Below are 7,837 nucleotides of genomic sequence, written 5' to 3'. Positions count from 1 at the left end.
TTTTTGCTCTAACCAAAAAAAAAACTACATAAAAGTGAATGAGAATTTCTGATACATCCCTTTCACTTGTGAACTTCTAGCAGGGTGCTACATACAAGCACTTGCCCGGGGGAAGTAAGTTAGAGTCGGACAAGTGTTCTGAAGTAAAGACCAAAACTACACTTGCCCGACGTGACCATTGGGCAAGCAAAATTCACAGAGTAGAAAGCAAAATTCTCAATATAAATCACTTTGGAAAAAGAAATGCAATAACAAAGAGAGAGAATATCAAAAGAGAGAATAAAGGTCAATGGTTTATAAAACCGCAAAACCTTCTTTTAAAGAGGTAAAACTCCTTTTTTCAGGGATTTTTTCGGGCAAGTGAAATAGATTTCTGGGCAAGTATATCATTTAAAAATATACTTGCCCGACCAGGTAAGCGCTTCTAAAAAGTTATGTAACACCCAGTTTCTAGGATAGGCCTACTGCCAAACTCCTCTAAATAAAAGGGTAAACTTGGCAGGGTACATTGCGATGTTATGCTATTTACATTACAGTGAAGAAGGAAAAGGGACACTGTAACCTGGATCATGAAATGTATTGTTCGTTTGTTTGTATTTATTTTCATGTAAAAATATATTTAACAAATCGTCAAATAAAATATGGAGGATGGCCCATTTCAGCGAATAGCATTGTTCTTCCATGCGCTGGGGTCGTTTACAACGTAAAACATGAATGTAAAAAGTATAAAGAATTACAAAAAAAGATATACACAATACTTAATCGAATTCATTACAAGAAAGAAAATGCAAATAAAATAATCCTACCCTAACCAGCCCTAAAAAGAACACAACATATTTATTACATAAAATAAAATTTCAAACCAAAACTAAATTACGGTTAAAAACTATCCAATTGTGAAAATGCCCCCCCCCCCTTTTTTTAAACCGCCCATATATTGATTACCTAAACACCTAATTTAGGCTGTTATTACACTGATTATACCATGTATACTGTCGTATGGCAGTGAATAAGGGATTGCGGATTTCAAATATCAACAGGGTAAAAAAAATGAACATGTTTAATGAATAATATTAAGCCATGTCCAGCTGGCGTAACTTGAGTGTAGTTCACTGTACATAACAGATCCAAGATGGTATAAGAATGTACGTTTACATTGATTTGTTCTTGGTGTAGGAAGCATTAGGTTGGAATTAGATCTTAGCCCATAATACCCTTCCTCAAAAACAAAATTGTCAGTCATATAATCGGGTGTTAACCTATATTGAATGTTTTAGACTTTTAACAATAAAGCGTGTGTTGTGTGTCCTACGACGAGAGTTTCTCCACATCAACGTTATGGTGAATGAGATTTATGTTGCAGCCCTATTCTGAAGCTTCTAGCAGGAGTTGGTTAAAATAAGTTTTATCGGTACCTTGCAAAACCATGTCTGCATAATTGAAATGGGGTAAAATCACTGGAGATTAAATCAAATTGAGAATTGGCTGATTGATTAAAATATCTCAGTCTCCTTAAAAGCCAATGATTTTCCGAGATCTCTTTGTTCAGTTGTTCTATATGAATATTTCATTTAAGTTCAGGGTCCACATTTAATCCAAGATAATTGAAACTTGTCAATTGGTTTAGTCTAGTTGTTTCCTCCAATCAAGATACTCTTACTGGTTTACAGGAGTATCATTTATATCTTCATATCTCTCTCTCTCATTTTATTTTTCGTTATTCTTTTAAATATACTTTTAACCGTTTTTATGCTCGAGATGTCAACCTGTTTTACTTGTATTCTATTTACCAGAACATTTCAGTACGCTGTAAAAAAATCTCTTAATAAGTAGTTAACACTTAATGTATATAAGTAGAATTTATTATTTGTAATCATTCCTCGATTCTTTTTTCCAGTAGATTTGACTTGTCTTTTAATTAACATGATTTACTTGATTTATTTGAGTTCAATATAAATTTACGAAAATTCACGTATTGCTATATATAGCTTGCTTCGATTAAGTTAATCTAACTCCAATTAAGTAAAGATAAATATCACTTATAAAATCATGTTGAATGTACTTTATTCACTTAACGCCTTATCTAAATAATACCTGAATATTCATTAAGAGCAAGAAAATGTTAAAAGTTTTAAATAACTGTCATATTTAATTGTGTTTGAAATAGTTTTGGATTAGGGTGTGCAAATATCCTATTCTTTTGTTGAATCAAAGAAAGAGCAACATTGAATAGTCACTCATCAGAAAATTTCAGATTTCTTGTTAGGTTTTCGGAAAATGTTCATGATATTCTCAATGTTCTATTTTCCATAGGATGAAACGGTCTCGTATAAGTAAATTTATAAATGTTCAGTACCTATCATACAGGTATAGTGACAGTGCATAAAGTTTGATATTTGGATAAAAGATGTCTGTGAAAATGATGCCACTGAAAGTGGGACGATGGGGAGCGGACTTTCGAATCACGGAAGTCCACCCCCATTTTTTTTTCAGTGACTGATTTACTGAATTGAATCAAGTTCATTTTATATTTCCTTGTTATATTTCAGTGATTGTTTTACTTAATTGAATCAAGTTCGAACTTAATTTACTTGAGTAAAATAGATGCAAAGGTAATAAGTAAATTTTACTTAAAACTGCCAAACTTATAAATACTTGAAAAAATTATGGCAAATTTTGGCCTCAATTTTTTTGTGTTAATTTCAAATGTTGGTTTTTTTTTACAATGTAGGGGGGGTGCACAGTACAAGCACCGTTTTATATCAGCCTCCTCCATTCCCAACATGTTTGTATCACATTGTATGATTATATAATCTTGATTTTATTATATTGTATGCAGAAATTGTCTTTGTTTTATCGCTTATTATATCAAGATGTATATGAAATAAAACATATTGTAAATGTTGATAATGGAAATAAAGGAAATTAAATGAAATCAATGAAATGCAATTGCTCCAATATTTTTTCAATCATCAATGATATCTTTGCATGAAAAAGTCCCTTTGAAAATAAAATAAAACAATATATGATTTTAGTCAAATGGTAACATTCGCAATTCTGAAGGTTCGTTATTCCGAAGGATCGTTAATACGAACACTGAATAAGGTTCGTTATTCCGAAGGTTCGTTAGTCCGAAAATGAAATTAGTTTATTTTAGGAACAAAACGGTGTTGTAATTAAAAATAAAATATTATGCTTAGTTAGTTTAGTTTCAACCATGATAGTGTGGTCAGTGCATGTATTGCATCAAGAATTGGAGCTCGGATCAATCATCAAAATTTTGATTTTCTTTGCGCAATTGCTGCCTGATCGAGCCAATGGATTAAGAATGTTGGGGACTGTGTTTTGGCCATAATGTGAATAACCTAGATATCAGGGGGGGGGGGGGGTCAAGAGCCAAGCATTTCCAGGTCATAATCATGGTATGAACAGGCAGTGGTGTAATAAGGCAAAATTTTTGAGGGGCCAGATAGGCCTATGGCGTATCGGGCAGAATTTATTTTTAAGAAATTTCGAGCGAGCAAAAAAAAATTACATTTTATTATAGAAATCAAATTTTGTGACAGATTTTGACATAGTATTCCTTTTCTTTCTTTCTTTGGTTTGTTTTTGTCTGTATACATCACTGTGAACAGGATTCTTCTCGTTATGATTGTGCGTTGTAAGGTTGGTTATAAGTTCAGAGTGGTAGAAAATAGTATAAGTTCTAAGTAGCAACTCAAATCAATCATCAAAATGGGAAATACGTGAAACTGAGACGCAAATAAACAGAACTGTAACCGAAAGAGTCTAGTAGTGCACTGCTTTATTTGCTGGGTTACTTTGCCTCAGCTAAACTTGGTATCACAATAATTTATATAAATATTTAAATCAAGTATTAGAGTCAACCAATTAAAATGAAATGAATGGAAGGATCGAACTAAAATGTAAGAACCCAATTCATAATATAAACCAACAAGGAATGAGGTGAAGATGATAAAGGATGTCTGGTGATTATGTAATAATGGAAGTAGAAACTAAGGAGTCAGGTGAGGGACGGAATGAGTGGAACACATGAGAATAGAGAAGAAATGAAGATGACAAAAGACAATCAGAGGAAAGGCATTCAGAGTAGAATGAATGAATGAAATGTAAAACAGCGAAGGAAAACCCAAGTCAAAGGAAATAAACAAACTAGAAAAATGACAAAATAACAATCCAGATCTATATAAACTTTCTCCTTCCATAATATTGTCCTCAATTTTTAAAAATCAAAGAACAAATTAATATAAATATCAGTTTCTGAAAAACCAGATTTTGACAATTTGAACATTTAACATTATTGACATAAAAAGTAATTGAACAAAGGTCACATAACCATGACATAATTAAATATTTACAACATTTAAATGTGATCATGACCAGAGAGAATGGAATTTGAAGGAAAAAAAGTTAATAGAATTTTGAACTTTTTTGGCATCAAAATATGTAACTTCATAAAATGTGAGTGCTTCAGTAAAAAAATGAATATATGCAAATAACCATTATTACAATCTTTAATTGCATGTCATTAAATTAAATACTGTACCATTTAAGAAAAAAAAAGAATTTAACATTTTTTCAGAAAAGATGATTTTTTTTTATAACCCGGTGGGTTCCGGGGCGGAGAACCCGGAACCTTTTGATATCAAATCCATTAAAGATCACAGCTATTTTCAATCAAATCACACACACACACATATATATCTTTACACACATACAGTATCTTTACACACCACATCAATATTCAATTACGCAATTGCACACTGAAACACATATTTTGACCGGGGGTCACAACAATCAATTCAATTACGAGGTTAAGACTGACGAAGTAAACAAAATTCGTAATTATGAATGAGCCAGGACTGCCCCCGTGCTTATATTGAGGCCCTTAATCACAATTAAGAAATACAATAAAATACAAAAAAAAATATTAAATTAACTTTGTTTAAAAACATTAGTAGGCCTATTAGCTAGGCCTGCACACCATACCTATAAAAAACATATCGTTGACTCAGTGGGCGTTGTGGCGTGCGCCTGTAATCCAAGCTGTGGGGAAGTTACAAATTGATGCAGAGGTTCGAGGTTCGAGCCCTGGTCACGTCTTTCGGATGGTAACGCTAAAGGTCGGTCCCAGATGTAAATAATCATATCTGATTGATACACGTCTGTCAAAACTCAAATACACACACACACCCTCACACGCACTCTAATCCGAACCGTCGTACTCGGTGCAAATCCATTTCACAGAAAATTATCTTCAAAGTTTATTTTCATACTTAGTTCTCTAGCAAGGATCAGAGAAAATATCGCAAAAGAGCTCCATGCATGTAATTTTGGTTTGATCAGCGCTTAAAAGATTTCCCCTGTACAAAAACACCAAAGGGGATTAAAAAAAAACAGACCGGATTTCAATGCGCGCGGTCAGTCAAAGCGTCGTATCGCTTTTCAATGTCAATGGCCCGTATTCTGAAGTCGGTTTAAATTAAAGGGGAATGAAACCTTTGGAACAAATTAAAACAGAAAAATCAAAGAATAAGAATAAAGAAAGTTTGAGAAAAATCGGACAAATAATGAGAAAGTTATGAGCATTTGAATATTGCAATCACTAATGCCATGCATGGAGATCCTCCCATTGGCAATGCGACAAGGATGTGTGATGTCACTGATGAACAACTTTCCCTTTGCTGGACTATAAAATACTCTCAAAATGTCTCTTTTTGCTTTTTCTTATGATGATACAAACTATTTATTCATGATGTATTCTTAAAAAATATGTATTACATGCCCTCATGTAGAAAGAACACATGATCTATGGATAGATGTGATGAAAGAGGCAATTCAAGTGAAATATATACTAAAGTAATGTAATGGGGAGAGTTGTTCACAAGTGACATCACACATCTTTGTCGTATTGTCAATTTGCTATCTCCATAGCATTAGTGATCGCAATATTCAAATACTCATAACTTTCTCATTATTGTCCGATTTTTCACGTTTGTTGATCTGTTTCTTTGATTTTTCTGTTTTCACACAAGCTATCTTGTTCCAATGGTTTCATTCTCCTTTAAACTCAGGTCTAAAGTTGTGGTTAAGTATGGGAAGCCAAAAGTGTCAAAATTTTTATTAAGTTGTAATGTTTCTTATGTTAACTATGCTCTTTCCTGATTCATCGATGGTGAAGACAATCATCTATTTATACTTCCCAGACAATTATGAATGATTTAAGAGCCAGATGAGCTGAAATATGATATCTCTATACTGTTAGTGATTTATGTGATAATTGGCTATCCATATTTAAACCACAACTTTAAACCTGACTTCAGAATACGGGCCTATGCCTCTAGGCATGCAGTGCAGATGCCCGATACGACTGTTTGGCTGACTGCGCGAACTTTCACATGCTCACTCGAAAACTGAATTCGAATTTCCGAGCGAAGGCGGTATAGTAAGTGGCCTTATGACTTGTCAATCAAAGCACTGCGTCGCAAACAAACTACGAGTGCATGACAATAATGTGTTATCTATACGGAAGTGCTTGAAAGGTCACGTAAGCTCCGCCCCCAAAGACTTTTTTGAGGTCAAGCATTTCACACGCAAAATTCGTACCGTAATTTGAGTGAAACTTAAAGGGGAATGAAACCTTTGGAACAAATAGGCTTGTGTAGAAACAGAAAAATCAAAGAATAAGAATAAAGAAAGTTTGAGAAAAATCTGACAAATAGTGAGAAAGTTATGAACATTTGAATATTGCAATCACTAATGCTATGGAGATCCTCATATTGGCAATGCGACAAGGATGTGTGATGCACTGATCTCTCCCCTAGGGTAGGGTAGGGTAGAGATCAGTGGTGTGATGTCACTGATGAACAAATTTCCCTTTGGTGGACTATAAAATACCCTCAAAATGTCTCTTTTTGCTTTTTCTTATGATGATACAAACTCTTTATCCATGATGTATTCTTAAAAAATATGTATCACACGCCCTCATGTAGACAGAACACATGATTTATGGATAGATGTGATAAAAGAGGCAATTCTAGTGAAATATATACTAAAGTAATGGGGAGAGTTGTTCACCAGTGATATCACACATCTTTGTCGCATTGCCAATTTGCTATCTCCATAGCATTAGTGATCACAATATTCAAGTGCTCATAACTTTCTCATCATTTGTCCAATTTTTCTCAAACTTTCGTTGATCTGTTTCTTTGATTTTTCTGTTTTCACACAATCTAAATGGTTTCATTCTCCTTTAACCGAAATTCACCTCCGGAGTAGGGTTTGAGTCCGTGATTGTGATTAGCGTTCTTGATTCTAGTCATGTTCTAATTTGGTTTCACACGTGCTAAAACTTCGCCATTTGCCACTGGAATCATCATCCAATTTACGATTTTTTTTACCGTGTGGAAGGGCGGTTGGAGACTGTTGTACTGTAAGACCTTGCCAATTTTTGGGTCATTAAAGGTCTCCTTTCTGTGGAATGGGTTTGTTCACATTTATACCCAAAGTTGAATTTAAATGCAGTTTAGGTTTGGGTTCAGATTTACACCCGAAATGTATTCACCGACTATAAGCTTCTTTGTGGCTACAAATTCTCTAGTGTGTTTTAAGACACATTTTTTTATCACGATGGTTGAAATATTAAAATTCTAGGCCTGTATTCTAAAGTCGGGTTTAATTTAAACTATGGTTTTAAGTTGCGGTTTAACTATAGAAAGCCAGTTTGTTATATAAATCTCTAACTGTACATGTTCAATGTATCAGCCGATTTGACTCCCAAACATCAACTACTGCCTGGTAAGGATAAGTATGATAG

This window comes from Lytechinus variegatus, chromosome 3, assembly GCF_018143015.1.
Source record: "Lytechinus variegatus isolate NC3 chromosome 3, Lvar_3.0, whole genome shotgun sequence".
In the NCBI taxonomy this organism is placed as follows: domain Eukaryota; kingdom Metazoa; phylum Echinodermata; class Echinoidea; order Temnopleuroida; family Toxopneustidae; genus Lytechinus; species Lytechinus variegatus.
This window is presented reverse-complemented; position numbering follows the sequence as displayed.